The 16,347-nt window shown below is 38.8% G+C and overlaps 1 protein-coding gene across 3 annotated transcripts in view; it reads right to left on the bottom strand.

The window, feature by feature from the left end:
* Positions 1–16,347, bottom strand: part of TMOD3 (tropomodulin 3) — an 87,022-nt gene that overhangs the window by 56,466 nt on the left and 14,209 nt on the right. Inside the window, exon 2 of one of the 3 annotated variants that reach the window (XM_082448032.1) lies at positions 320–371. The exons of the other annotated variants lie outside the window; for them this stretch is intronic. The gene's annotated coding sequence lies outside the window, so the exon portion shown is untranslated. The remainder of the gene's footprint in view (positions 1–319; positions 372–16,347) is intronic. 3 annotated transcript variants of the gene reach the window in all.

The following is a 16,347-nucleotide window of genomic DNA, read 5'->3' as shown; positions in this document are numbered from 1 at the left end:
AAAAGTTACTTTAAGTGGTTCAGATAGACTGTTCTGAAAGGTGACTTTTAAGCCAAGATCTAAAGGTCTCTCGCAACCCTCTCAGCCTAGGACTCCGCTAACAGCAGCAATCTAGGTGAAAAACAATGGTGGCTTTGCTTGAAGTTGTAGCTGTGGAGATAGAAGTGGAAAAAAACATGTGACATATTTTAGAAGCAAAGCCAAAAGGACTTGTTCACAGATTGGCTGTAAGGAGATAAGGACAAAAGATGCCCTAAGGGATGACCTCTGTGTTAACTTCAGTTAGTATTTAATAATTTCTGTTGTTGTTGTTCCATACCTATTTTTTCTGAAGAGCTGAACATGGCCCTATGCCACCTATATTTCTAGGTCTGAAAAAAAAAAGGTTCCTGGTTAATATTTTCATAATCGTTTGTTTTGAGATCCACATTGTGAACTGTTCTCATATGACAAATCTTGAACACCCATAATAATAATAACCAATTAGCGAAACAAAATAAACCAATAAAAAATTACTAAATAAAACAATTGCTGGCTATGGCCTTTAAATATATTTGTAGGCTAAACAAAAGTGCCTATGTTAATACTATTTCTGGCATCATCTTTTGCAAAGAGCTGAGACTAAAAAGTGAAACAAGCAAATATTCTGTCATGATTTTTAAAAAAATATTATACAATTACTGTTCCTAACTTATTTTTCTCTCCAATATTTTTAATACTTATAGTCAAACTACTGAAGAAGAGATGATCATGAATTTGGCACCCAGCAATCACTGTGATTTCAAGATCCACACTGCTGACCCTCATCACCTAGTCTCTGAGTTCCTTGACCTTCTCTCTTCTGATGGTCCCGTCCTCTGCCCTACCTCAGCTCTACATCCCTATGGTTGTAACCTAGTTCTAATCATTACCAATAATTGTACCCCTCCATAACTCTAAATTTCTTTGATCCTCTCTCTCTCTCTGAAACTCCTCTAGCAAAACCCCAATCCTGGTTAGAACGCTCTTCCTACTCCTCACCTGTACCAGGGTGACAGATAAAGCAGGAGAAAAACACACCAACTGACCAGCCATATTTAATATTTATCACCACTAACATCAAAGAGTGCTGCCTACTAATCCCACTGCATTTCCCTAGTGCAGTCACTCTCCCATAATCTGACTATTTTACTTCGTCTTTTCCCTCAGACCTTTAATATTTCTTATCTATCACTCTCAGATGAAGACCCTACCTTAATATTTCACTGACAATATAAAAGCAATCATAAAAGGATATCTAAGCTCACACTGCTATATCTACCAACCGACCTAAATTTGTACTCATATACTCTATCTTCTCTCTTGTTTTTATAGATAAACTGTCCAGACTCTTATCTAAGGCCAAACCCACTGCCTGTGACCAAATCCCATCCATGCTCATTTATACAAGATCACTTCAATAATTGGGCCCTTTTTCTACAGGATCATGCCCATCAGCATATAGACTGTTAACATACCTCCCAAATTAAAAACAAACATTCCTTTGACTTCATATCCCCCTCCAGACACTTCGCATCCCCCTCCCGACAATTTCTTGGCTCCTCTTTATAGCAGAATTCCTTGAAAGAACTGTTTTTGGTACCCCAAGTTCCCTCCCTCTTATTCTCTTATACCTTCTCCAGTTTGGCTTTTGTTCCCAGCACTTACTCTACCCAAACTGACCTTGTCAGTAATGGCCTGCATGGTGCCAAATCCAGCTGTCAATTCTTTTTTTTTTAATTTTAAAATATTTTATTAATTACATATAGTATATTATTACATTTTATAAATTACATATAGAACTGTACATCATTCTGATGTACAGTTCTGTGAGCTTTGATAAATGCAGAGTAAATGTAGAGTTGTACAACCACCACCATAATCAAGATACAGAGCCAGCTGTCAATTCTTAGCCCTCATCTTACGAGACCTATGAGAAGCAGCATCTGACAACAGATCACTCCTTTATCCTAAAACACTTTTCTCACTTGGCCGTGGGGACATTATTTTCTCTTGGTCTCCCTTTATCTCTCTGACTCTCCCACCTCATTCTCCTTTGCTAGTTCCTCCTCATCTTTCCTACCTTTAAATGTGGGAGTGCCCCCAGGACTTAAGTTCTTTGGACAGCTTCTCTTTCTATATTCACTCCCTAGGTGATTTCATACATTGACAACTCTTGGATTTATATCTCCAATTTGGACCTCTCTCCCCAACTCCAGACTTAAAAATAACTACCTAGGTAACACCTCTACTTGGATGGCTAACAGGTATCTCAAATGTGAATGTACAAAACAGACTCTTAATTTTCTCCCCCAGACCTGCTCTTGCCATGTTTTCATCATTTAATAAACAGCAACTCCATTCTTTTAGTTGCTCAGTCCACAAATTTTGGAGTTAACTTTGACTTCTCTCAGACTCCGCATGTGATCCATCAAACATTTGGCTCTATCTTTAAAACATCATGGACTTACCATCTCCACTGCTTCCACTCTGGTCCAAGTCATCAACATCTCTTTCCTGGACCACTGCAATCTCCTCCTAACTGGGGCTCCTCCTCCCACTCTAATGCCCATATAGTCTATAGTCTATTTTCTGCAAAGGTACCAGAGCTATCTTATTCTTTTTAAGAAGTTCTTATCAAGATAGTTATAGATTCATATGCAGTTGTAAGAAACAACAGAGGGATCCCTTGAACACGTTGTCCAGTTTCCCCTGATGGCAACATTTTGCAAAACTATAGTACATCACAATGAGCATATTGACATTGATATAGTCCACTGATCTTTTTCTGATTTCTCCAGTTTTACTTGTACTCATATTTGTGTATATGTGTGTATAGTATGTTCCATACAATTTTATCACCTTTTAGGTTTGTGTATCCACCACTACAGTGGAGATACTGAACAGTTTCAACACCACAAAGATTCCCCATGTTGTCCTTTTATAACCACACTCATCTCCTTCTCTAACCCCTGGAAAACAACTTATCTGCCCTCCATTTCTAAAATTAAGTCATTTAAAAAATGCTATATACATAGGATCATACAATATGTAACCTTAGGGATCATTAAGCATAAATTCCTAAAGATTCGTCCAAGTTGCTGTGTATCGATAGTTCACTTTTAAAATTGTATTCCATGCTATGTATTTTCTGCAGTTTAACCATTCAGATGTTGAAAGACAGTTCTTGACTACTACAAATAAAGTGTCTATTTGTGTACAGGTTCTTGTGTGAACTGGCCAGATTCCATTACTTCTGCTACTCACTATCTTCTAATGGCATCTCATCTCAATCAGAATAAAAGCCAAATGGCTTTACAGTGGTCCACAAGGCCGTACACAATCCCCCCACCCCACTAAGCCTCAACTCATCTCCAACTGTCCTCCACTTTGCTCACAGCACTTCAGCAACACTGATCTTCTTGCTCTTCCTCCATCAAACCAGGCATACTCCTGCCTGAGGGCTTTTGCACTTGATGTTCCTTCTACCTGGAAAACTCTTCCCTGAAACAGCTAAATGACCTGTTCCCTCACTTCTTTAAGATCTCTGCTTAAATATCCATTGCTTAGAGAGGACTTCCCTGTCCACTATATATAAAATATCAACTCCCACAGGCCCCTCCACTACTGCACTAGGCAATCTCTATTTTCTTACCCTGTATTTCCCTCTACATTATTATCTGACATGCTATATATTTATTGATTCATTATCTATATCTTGTCACTAAAATCTAAACTATATTCAATCAGAGACTCTCTTTTGTTCACTACTACATCGTCAACAGAGAATAGATCATGGCCCATGCCAAGTACTAAAAAACAGCAGATATATCTAATTTCAAGGCTAAGTGTAAACTTATTAAAGTCACTTAAGTTAACCTAGAGTCATTCAAGATTATTGAAACACTAACCTCTTACCTTTATATGACAGTAGCTTTGTTTATGATGTTTCTTCCTAGATCAGATCTAACTTAAGAAGTTGTTTAAGAACTAAATCGAGGCTTATTTATTAAGAAGTAAATAAATTAAGCTAAGAATAGGAAAGTTAGCACTCGACTGAGCTGCCTAACTCTGTATTTTTAAGTTTCTCATATTAAATTGCTGAGATGGCCTGGCTCTTTTTTTCTTCGTAACTTGTCTTTTTAAAAATAAAAATACATATACCTACCAGCATGGCTAAAATGAAAAAGAATGACAATACCAAGTGTAGATAAGGATGTAGAGCAACTGATACTCATAATTTGCTAATGGAGTACAAATTGATTCAACCACTTTGGAAAAGTATTTGGTAGTATCTACTAAAACCAAACACACTCATACCACAATGGTGTAGCAATTTCACTCCTAGCTATCTACCCAAGAGAAATAGTGTTTGTGTTAATAAAATAAGATGTACAAAAATGCTCACTGCAGCTTTACTCATAATATCTCCAAACTGATAGAAAATGAGCCAAATGCCCATTATCAGGAGAATACACAAATGAACTGTGGTACAGTTATAAAAGACAATACTACATTAAAGAGCAACTATGATTATGTGCAAAAACATGAATCTCACATGCATTATGTTGCAGCCCCCAAAAATAAAATAATAAATAAACACGCAAAAAATACTTATAAAATAAAATAAGTTATCTCTACCTGGAGATTTTAACATTTAAAGCATCTAAATGCGATCCCATTTAATGTCGGCCTTTAGTTTCATCTCTGCTGGTCTGAGGAACATTCTCTTTGATGGAGAAGGCTGGAGTAAAGAAAGTCATCTATTTATTCCTGGCATTGCTAAAGCACAGGCTGAGTATGAATATCTGTCTGGGATATTGTGCAGCAGATTCCTCAACTGCAAGGGAGTTTAAGAGTCTCATAAGGTCATTTCCTTTTTATGAGCTTATGATTCTAGATAACACTAATTATAACCAAAAAATGTACTTGGTGCTCACTGCGTCCAAAGCACTATGCACACAGTATTTACCTTCTAAAAAATAAAAACCATTTTATTTTAGTTGTATATTACGTATATTACTTTTGTAGTAAATAAGACATTTTTAAAGGAAATGAGTTGGATGCTAAATCTATCCTTCTGTTCTGTTCACTGCCTCTTCTATACAATGAAGTGTAAAAGGCAGTGCATTAAGTAAGGATTTTTGCTGAGTTCTTAGGATGCTATGGTTGACCCAGATGTGGGCACATCTGAGTGAGGTAGGTGCTCAGCACACAGAAGTTTGAGAAACTGGTGGTTGATTATTCTGTGTAAAAGTTCCATGGAAACTTACCAACCTTCACTAAGTATGAGATTAGCTAAGCAGCCCCGTCTTTCCTGTCACTGCAACTGATGCCGTCTCGATTTTTTTAAAATGAGATCTGTAGATCCCAAAAGCACAAGGAAAGAAAATAAAGTCTGAAGTCTGAGGGCAGTCCGGAAAAACTTGTTAGGGCCAGAACAGAGAAGAGATTTAATTGGAAGCAGGTTACTGAGGGCAACCTTAAAGTAGAAAGCAGCCAGGTCATTTCTGTGACTATTAGGAGAAATACTTCATAGGTTACTCATAGCACTTCAAAAACAATCTTTCAACAAGACTCTACCGAGAGACTCTGTGGCTCCCATGTGAGTACCCTCATTTCCTTTTCTGGCTCAAAGCAGCCAAACCAGCTCCCAGTCGTAGCCCACCTCCTCTCTATTTATTCTTTGTGGAGTTGCAGCAACAGAGGTACAAGGCAAGGTCAGAGAGGAACCCACTCTGGGCTGGGATGAATGCCACACCAGCCACACCCTTAACATACCCGTTTCTCAGTACCAAATGTTTTCCAGTCTTCTTTTTGGTTTGTTTGTTTAATAGATTGGGCAGAGGAGGAAATGCTCAAGCTTTTCTAAAAGTTATTGCAAACTCAAAAAAATCTTAAAATAGGAATGACATCATAAACAAGTCTCCCAGGATAATCAGGTTACAGAGCTCTTATCTCTGCTGGTTAACCTAAAAGATTCTTCTACCAGTTATACTGTGGACAAAATCAAATATGACATGAGGTGGCTTGCAGGAAAAACTTATCAGTGCTCAGCCATCAATCAAAATGCTGAATCCATTCCAAGTATATAACGGAGAGACTGAGGGTTTTCTTTCTCTTTCTCTACCAAGGGAAGTATCGCTATGACTCATTCTTCCTCTTGCAAGAATTTTCTTAATACACTGAGTTAGTAAAACTATATACAAAATCCTAAAATAAACTAGGCTAGATCTTAAAGAAATCATGCTGAGATCAAGTTGAGTTTTATGCAGTGAACAAAAGGTGAACGGCAACATCTTTCCTCAGTTTCACCCTTCTGAATTTCCTGGGCTTCAGACCAGGTTTTTTCCTTCATTCTGAAAAACTCTTTTCAACCTTACCAATTTCCCCATCTTCAAATCAATATGTATTTGTATATATTTATTAAGTGCCTATTACATTTAATGTGCTGTCCTGGGGAAGGGAGACATTGGACTGGAGGTGGGTAGGACATAGGGAGAGGAAAGGGACCACGGGAAGGAGAGGAAAAGAATTTCAGAAAATTGCATAAACAGATTGTTGTTCTCTCTCCCCACTTTATAAGTGTTTCTCAAACTGGAATTTAAAAGATTATAAGAATCAAAGACATGGCAAAAATAGGGCACAGAGACTGTAATATTCAACTGTAGATGTAATGTTAAATGCAGATTCAATCTCAACACTTTAAAGTTTTCTTTGGATACACTGTTGTGCTCTCTCAATATGCAAAACTGGTGACCAGCAAAGCTGGGCATATAGTGAAAGTAAATCTGATTCTCCCTCACACCTTCTCTTGCCACCTTCCATCATAAGAGTACAGCCCAGGTGGCACACTGAAAAGAACCCTTCACTGGCATGTCTCTTCTCTTCTCCACTCCCTTGTTACATCCACGGGTATGCAGAACCCTACCCTCTAGCAACGCTGTGTATCAATAATTGTGCCACAAAAAAGGATTAAGAAGTACATCACTGTTCAACTGAAAATGTGTTTATATAGAAAAATATACCTCCAAATGAGGAAACTATCCTGGGAGAAATCAACTATTCTCAACAAAACGTGACTTGATGAACACGTACATAACTGTTGTTGGCAATACTTGCAGACCTGCTGGTTAACAGTTAATAAGGCATCAAAATATTTTGTGTGAAAGCTGTCCCAGCATTCTAGAGACTTAAAAAAGTTAAGGTTTTGGTAATACATGGGACAAAGTGCTCTAAGGAATTACCAGAACTATTCTAAACCACCAAAATAAGCCCATAAGATGTAGAAGATGTCAGAGAAAATATATATTTTTTAATATGAAGTTTTCCCAAATCAATGATCATAAAATAAATACTAACATACACACAGAATATAGCTACTATTGTTATTTGTTTTGTGTATTGTGTTACCTGTATTTGTAATTGCAAAATAATGCATGATCTTGGCCAAAATGTCAAATAGTACAGTTGATAAATGTAGAAAGTAAAACGTTATTAAAGGACCTCCCTACCCTGTCTCACTCTGCTAGTGTTTTAATCCTTCTAGACCAGATTTTGTTTTGAACCAATAATCTCACTCTAATAAAATTCACTCTTTCTAATAAAATTCTACTTTTCCTCCCTTTTTGGGAGGGTGGGTCTGGATGCATAGTAATGAGGATAAGTTTTAAAAGTTTAATGGGAAAACTTTCAGTCTTAAAAATAAATGAGGGGACTTCCCTGGTGGAGCAGTGGTTAAGAATCCGCCTACCAATGCAGGGGACACGGGTTCGAGCCCTGGTCCAGGAAGATCCCACATGCCGCGGAGCAACTAAGCCCATACGCCACAACTACTGAGCCTGTGCTCTAGAGCCCGCGAGCCACAACTACTGAGCCCTCCCTCCACAACTATTGAAGCCCGCACGCCTAGAGTCCATGCTCTGCAACAAGAGAAGCCACCGCAAGAGAAGCCCGTGCACCGCAACGAAGAGTAGCCCCCCCGCTCACTGCAACTAGAGAAAGCCTGCACGCAGCAACAAAGACCCAACGCAGCCAAAGAAAAAAATAAAATAAAATAAGTGAGGGCTTCCCTGGTGGCACACTGGTTAAGAATCTGCCTGCTGGGGCTTCCCTGAAGGCGCAGTGGTTGGGAGTCTGCCTGCCAATGCCGGGGACGTGGGTTCGAGCCCTGGTCTGGGAAGATCCCACATGCCGTGGAGCAACTGGGCCCGTGAGCCACAACTGCTAAGCCTGAGCTCTGGAACCCACGAGCCACAACTACTGAGCCCGTGTGCCACAACTACTGAAGCCCGTGTGCCTAGAGCCCATGCTCTGCAACAAGAGAGGCCACCACAATAAGAAGCCCGCCCACTGCACCGAAGAGTAGCTCCCGCTCGCCGCAACACAGCAACGAGGACCCAAAGCAGCCAAAAACAAACAAATAAATAAATTTATATTAAAAAAAAATAAGTGAAAAGAAAGTTCTCAGTTTTAGCTAGACTATGTAACTCAAGCCCCCTTTCTTTCCTAGAATAAGGACAAGTCTATTTTTAAACTGCCCGATGAACACTTCTGAGTCTTTCCTGAAGATACAACAAACTGTGACAAGTTGATGTACTTAATAGAATTCAATTATCACTCAAGGAGGAAAAACAAAAACAAACCAAAAAATCCAGAAAGAAATCCAGAATTCTTAGGGAGAAAAAGGCCTAGCACTTAGCTCCTAGCATTGGGGGTCACTAGATCCATGGACTTAAGGGCTCTGTGACTTTGAGCAAGTTACTTCACTTCTCAGTTTTCTGGGCTAGATGAGGAATAACCAAGATATGTCCTAGTTCTGACAGTAGACTTCTCCAGGTCCAGACACGGGAAATCAAACAGCCTTTTCCCCAGTCAGGGTAAATTCTGCCTCAGTCTTTAGGCAGCCACTATCAACAGATGAGAAGTGGCAAAGGGATGAAGCCTATTCACTTTATTCCCAGGCTCAATGTCCTCAGGTCTCTTGTAGCTCTAGTGTCTATGATCTTAAGGAAACACTAACTCAAACTTGCCAACATGAACAATGTATAAGTAGAAAGGAAAGATACCAGAGCTGAATCATGCTAGGTAAGCACAAAAACAATAAAGTGAAATACTTTAGGAAAGTGACTTGAGAAACCAGAACAGATTAAACAACGAAAAAAAGTAAATAATGAAGTCAAACATAGGCCTATGTTGTTATGTACTAGAGAAAAAGAAGTTAAAGTGGAATAACCATATTAATAAATGCTTTCTTGAAAGTTGCCAAATAAAGCAAATTTCTACAGATCATTTTCTATTTCCCATAATAAAATTAGAACTGTTTCTATGAAAACATGAATTCCCAATACATCATAAATCATAAGAATGAATGCAAAAGAATTTTAATCACAAAATTAAATATAAATTTTAGTAATACAGTAAAACTACTGAAGTATAAAGCAGCACATGCACTTCTGTCTTGTTCTTTATTTCATTTTCTTTTTTTAAAATAAATTTAAAAGTATCTAACTACTGTCTCTATTTTAATTAAATATTAAATCCAAGACAATCAAGAGTAGGACAGTACTGGAAGATATTAGGAAAAAGACTTTAGAACAAGGAAAACAGATTGGGAAAATAGATTTGGAATTTAGGAAAGAGGCCTTTGGGAAACAGGCTTCATAAAGGCTTTAGTTTCAGATGGTGATATTCTAAGAAATTTTAGAGGAGTCACTCAACCCCATTAATTCATCCATGTCCATTCCTCAAATCTGGCCCACTTTTCTCTATACCACAAGAAACACTAATGGTTGACAAATGACCCCTATGGTCCTTCCAAATCTAAAAGTCTAAGATCACTCAACTTTTAAAAATAAGTGCCTTGGGACTAACTCTGAAAAGATCCACAAGAACCAGAGACAAACCAGAGAGCTAAAGATACAGGGAGAGTGTTCACCAGATATCCAGTGGTCACTTTTGAGTTTTGTATCATGTGCATTTATTTTATTTTTAATTTAAATAATAACTCAATCATTTGTTGCATTTTGTTGCTGTGTATGAAAAAACAGTAACAAATATTGCCTCTGACTTTATGCATGCCACCCCCAGGTAACAGCAAAAAGTGCTTTGGTGGAAAAGCAAAACAACGAAAAGCATCAGCCATTAGAGAGTCCTATTAAAAGAATTTCAGAACATTAATTAAGGGGAAAAAAACTAACAATCTATGAGACCAATAGTAAGAATCATTTAAAGAGATATATAATTATATAGTCTCCAAAGCTCCACAGCTTGGGCCCAAAGGCCCTATATAATTGAGACTCTGAAACTGGGATGGGGCCAGTTTTGGGGTGTTTTATTCCTTTTCCCTAAGGAAACATCAAGAGAAATAACTTTTCTGAAGTTCTGTGCAGGCCTTCAAAGCCTTGTGTTTCTGGACCCTGCCCCTTCCCAGGAACAGTTCCAGTACCTAGGGAAATTTCTGGAGTCTCATAAAGAAAGGAAGTAAAAAACAATGCTTTACCAAGCCCTTCCTCCTAGGGGCAAGCAAACTCCTTGCCTGACTAAACTCTTGCCTTCCTGCTCTAATGATCTTGATCACAGTCACCTGACCATGCTTCCTGAAACACTGCTTTTACATTTCATTCCTTTGCTAAGAATTTTTTTATTTGTTAGGTGCTTGTATTTTGACAGTTTCTCCGGTGATTTTGATAAAACTCCACTTTCCTACTTTCACTAAGAATTACTAGGAATCCTCAGTTCTAATCAGGCTGGTTTCCTCAGGGTCTCACAAATATCCTAAGTTCACTTTTACCTTTTTGCCTCATTTGTTTCCCAATATGGTCTGCACTTCTCTTCAACAATCCTCCCTCTTCCAACCCCAAATTTCACTTCTCCATCCTATCCAAACTTGCATACCCTTCAAAGACTAGCTCCAGTCCATCTTCTCCAAAGCCTTTCTTAGCTCCTCCAACCCTACTTGGCCTCTTTTCCACTCTGAAGGTCAACAACACTCAGGATGCACCACACCATTTAGCCCCAATACTTGCCATTGATTCAGGTGTCTGGTGCCCCGCCTGCTATGAATGTATGCCCCCCAATGGACCATGCCTCACTCCTACATGGTGAAGTATTTCATATACACCTTTGGAGAAATAGCACACTTGTGACTTTTAGGGATACCACTCGTTTTACCCTAATCAATTTCAGGGGACTAGGGACATACCAAGTTTGCTATAGCAATTATTGAATTAATTGTCAGAGTAACATGGAGAAGCAGTTATGTTTGGAGAGGCACATGCCTAAATTTACATAATGTGTCTTGATGTCTCAAGGGAGAAGTGGGGAATACAGAACCAATCAGAGAGATTTGGAAGGCCCTGAAGTTAGGGTATAAATCTCATCAGGTGGAGAATACCTAAGATGAGAGAATGAGTTCCCTCAGTTAATGCCAAAAAGGAGCCATTCTTCAACAAAATGGTAGTGTCCCACCACTTTGACTCAGTGTCCCAACTATAGAGAACCTCACTGTTAATGAAGTACTATGATACCCAGAGTGAACAACAGAAGCGATAACCAACAGATGGGGTACGTGTATGTAACCACATGGCAGCCAGGAGCAAGACCACACAACCCACCATAAATGATCTTGGGAACAAAAAGATGACTATCCTCTTATAGACTAAAGACAGCACTGGAGAGTTTTTGATAGGAAAAAGTTATTTGCTATTATTGAATTGTACACTTAAAAAGGATGAATTTTATGATATGTAAATTATGCCTCAGTAAAATTGTTTAAAAACTTTTTTTGGTGACTTGAGCTGGAGTACTTGCATGTGGTGAAGCATCTGACAGTCCAGTAAGGAGAGGGTATCACAGGTTTTTACTGGAACTTCAAGACAGAAGGCAAAACCTCTGGTGCAAAATTTTTTATCATATTAAGATAGGAGAGTTCCCTATAAATAACAAAAATTACCAAAATATAGCCTTTGAGAAATACATATACACACATAATGAAAACCAAACCGTATAAAACTAGTGAAATAATAACCATACAGCTAATGTGGATAGTTACTGAGAAGGGAGAAATGGAAGGGGGTGGGGCTAAAAAGAAAAATAAATTCATATTTAAGCTGGAGATAGCTGAAAAAAGCAGAACTGATGAAAGAAAGGAAGTCTCAGAAGTCACTGTTATTGGCCAAGAAGCTTGGTTTATTGCCCCCAGTGTCATAAGGTCTGCCTTGGCATAGGTTCTTTTGAACAGGGCTGAGGGACATTTTTCCTTTAATAGCAAACAAGGAAAATCAAGAAAGCCACACAGAAAGAAGTAAAGGCAACTTAATTTAATGCAGAGAAGGAGAGGAGGTTACTGAGAGCTTAGTACAAAGACCCAAAACAGAAGTTTAGGGTAATGCTCAAATTAACACTTATGACACCAACTGTAAACTAATATTTTTAAGTGACAGAATAAAACTGTCTACATCTTTCTTACATCTTACAAACAAGTTTCTTTCATTTACCTGAGCTTCTCAGAATAACAAAGAGGCCGTATGCCATATTCCAGCATAATGAAGAGAAAAATAAAGGGATCAATTTTTATTTGCATACCTATTATTTGCCAGGTATTTACTTTACCAAATACATCTCCTCATAATAACTGCAAAATACTGCTATCCCCATTTCATAAATGATGAAACTAAGGCTCAGAATAAAGAGCCTGCCCAAGGATATATAACTTCTTTCTCAACAGTAGATGTGAGATTTGAACCTGACTCTAAAATCCATGCTTTTTATACTATATCATACTGCCTCTATAAAATACTTACTTTCTACCATGCTTTTACTTTTACGTTACTACACACCACACATTAACAGAAGCAAGTTACTAACATGACAGTAATTGGCAATTAAAAAGCTGCAGCTGGAGGCAAAAGCAAAGGAAAAACTATAAAGTAACTAAAGCACTAAGTGTGGGACAATTTAATGTAATTACCAAGAGTCCATAAACTGCAACAACCTCAGAAGGCAATTCAGTAGCACAGAATAATACCTGATGCACGCAATGAATTCAAAATTCTATATCCTCCAAATCATCTTGGTTAAATTAAGTTTGAAGAACTCCATTTAAGAAGACCAGGAAAAGCTTTATAATGCATTTTACCAAAAATGACATTTAAAATAGATTTTTAAAAAAGATCTCAATCTTCTTACAGATATTTCACTTTGTAATCTTAGGCAAGGTAGTAAACTACATTTTGTCTCTCTGTTTTTAAAATGAGAATAATAATAGTACCTATCTCATGGGGCTGATATATTAATTCATTAAATGAATACATATAAATCAATTAGAACAGTTTTTGACACAGAGCAAAGGTTCAATAAATTTTAGCCAATAAAGTCATTATCTTCAAAATTCATTTTTAAGGAATACTTCATTATTTCATACTACGTAAATGAGATATTACCATACTGAGATCCATATAATCCAGACAATTAATTGCAAAGATTGGGTGAGAGCAATGAAGACTAAAAAAGGGAATATAAAAAAATGAGACGACGAATGTACAAAGAAAGCAACAGAAGAGAGGTGTTAAGTCACCACTTTGCCTACACTTCTACCAACATTTACCTCATCATCATCAGTTGCTTAATACATATCTTCTTCATAGGCCGTGAGCCCTTTAAGGACAGGCACTTATTTTTTTATTTTATTTTTTTTAGTATTTATTTATTTATTTATTTGGTTGCACCAGGTCTTAGTTGAGGCAGGCGGGCTCCTTAGTTGCAGCTCACGGGCTCCTTAGTTGTGGCATGTGAACTCTTAGTTGTGGCATGCATGTGGGATCTAGCTCCCTGACCAGGGATCAAACCCAGGGCCCCTGCATTGGGAGCGTGGAGTCTTATCCACTGTGCCACCAGGGAAGTCCCCAGGCACTTATTTTTATATTATCAGCCCAACATAGTGCCTGCAACATAGCAGATACTAAGTATATAACAAAATAATAAGGGGGTGGGACTCAATAATATCTGAGATCAATGATGGGAGTACCTGATTTTACCATATCCTAATAGGACTGGCAGGTAGAGTCTGTAAAGACTTATTATCACTTTTTATTTAATTGATTATCAATGTTCTACTCCTCTATTATTTCTGAACTAGAAAATAAATTTCAAAAATGTTTAAAAAATAGTTAATTTGCTCTAAAATTAGAAATCTTTCAAATGATGATAAAACAAATTTTGGTAATATTTTTAATATTAAAAATATCTCTGGGACTTCCCTGGTGGCCCAGTGGTTAAGAATCTGCCTGCCAATGCAGGGGACAAGGGTTCGATCCCTGGTCCGGGAAGATCCCATATGCCGCAGAGCGACTAAGCCCGTGCGCCACAACTACTGAGCCCGCGCACCACAGGTACTGAAGCCCACATGCCTAGAGCCTGGGCTCCGCAACAAGAGAAGCCACCGCAACAAGAAGCCCATGCACCACAACGAAGAGTAGCCCCTGCTCACCGCAACTAGAGAAAGCCCACATGCAGCAACAAAGACCCAATGCAGCCTAAATAAATAAATAAATAAATTTATTTATTTAAAAAATATTTCTCTGATTAGCCTGTTATGCCCAAAAGGTAATCCTAATGGTCAAATGGTCAGGGAGTCATAGCAATAAACAAATACTAAAGAGGCACACCCACTTTTTAGCTGTTAATCTGCCAGATGCAGTGCAGATACAAAAACAATGACATGGTCACTTCCCTCTGACCTCTGGTAAGCATGTTTGGGGATGACCAACCCTAAACCCCCTTCTCTGGGACCCTTACCCCAGGCCCTGTGAAGTACACAACCATAACAATGCCCCTCCCTCACAGATATTCGGTACAGGCAGTACCCCTAGCCCAAGCAAGATGGGTTTTGTTTCTCAGCTTTCCAAATTCCTGGAGAACTGGATTTGATCTAAGTCGAAAGATCATATATCATCCAGTCTAGTCTGAAGGCAGCATCACAGCAAGCCAAAGTCACATTTAAGCTGAAGCTAAGGTGAAGGCAGAAGAGAGAAAGAAAGCAAGACAGTAGAGAAAGCCAGTCTATAAAGGAAAGAATGGAGCAGGACTGGGGCATTTGCCTCAGGTGCAAGATTTAAGAGGACGCCAAGAAACTCAGTAATCAAGATAGATAATAGTGTTATGCACAGTATTTTAAAAAATCCAAATTACTGTTCTGGAATGAAGCAGAGGCACAGAAAGAAACCGAAGACAGTCCATGCAAAACTGCAGTCAGAGGGAGAAAGGACAGGGACTTTCCAAGTGCCTGCTCTGGGTTCCAGCTGTAGTTCATTTCAAGGAGCACAGCTGCCTTAACAGGGTAAAAACCCACTACAACTCCCAGCCCTGCTGCCATATCTTCTAGTAGCCTAGCTTGAGTGGGTGGTGTTCCCTGAGACCTAAGAACCTTGATTAATAAACTCTATTTGGGAAAATGAGACATGCACATAAAGCTTTTTTTTTTCCTTTTTAAATCAAGGCAATACATATTTAACTGACAAAAGAATGGTACTGACAATTAGTGATACAGAAGTTCAGAGATCGCTATGGGTGGTCAGGGAAGGATAGATTTAGCCAGATAGAAGTGGGGAGGAGCAATATCTAAGCAAAGACATCAAAGTACATGCTAAAAAGGGGTGGAAGGAGGATGGGAAGGGAGCCAGGGAAAAGAGAGGAAGGAAAGTCAAGTAAAGGGGAAGGCACGACCTTCACACACCCTGTATCATAGCCAAAGAAGTAAATACAGTTCCCTGGTCTTCTGCCTCCAGCCCTCAGACTACACCGTTCGTTACACCTGAAATATCCTTTTCTACCTTTTTTCATGTTCAAATCCTTTCACATCTTTCAGGGACCAGTTTGAATATTTCTTTGAAGAGGCTCCCCCGGTATCCCATTCAAAAGGAGTTATAAGCCAGAATTCCTATCTGGCAGTGGGAGAAGATAGAAAAGAGGATATGGCAGATGGGAAGGCTAACTAAGAAGCTGAATGCAGTGACAAGGGCTGTCCTCTGGTGGGGAGCAAACTATATCCAGCAGTTCACTTGCAATGTCATCTGATATCTTAGGAGAGTACGAAGTGAGATCATTTGATGAGGAGGAGTAATGGGGCTCCAGAAAAGTGGCAAAGAAAAAGCAGGTGTAGAGGGTGTGCTGATAGCTGACAGAAGGGCCGAGCTGCACAGAAGGCTTTGCAGAGATAAAAATGTGCAAATCTGTCGAGGTCCATTTCTGTGTATGGTTCTGTGATTTTCTCTAAGAAACTGTAGATCTTTGGGACAAATGAGTGGAAAAAAACGGGGGGGGGGCTTGACT

The sequence above is a fragment of the Balaenoptera physalus genome, assembly GCF_965194825.1.
Source record: "Balaenoptera physalus genome assembly, chromosome: 2".
NCBI classification, from domain to species: domain Eukaryota; kingdom Metazoa; phylum Chordata; class Mammalia; order Artiodactyla; family Balaenopteridae; genus Balaenoptera; species Balaenoptera physalus.
The sequence above is the reverse complement of the archived record's forward strand: the minus strand, read 5'-3'. Positions and strand labels throughout refer to the sequence as shown.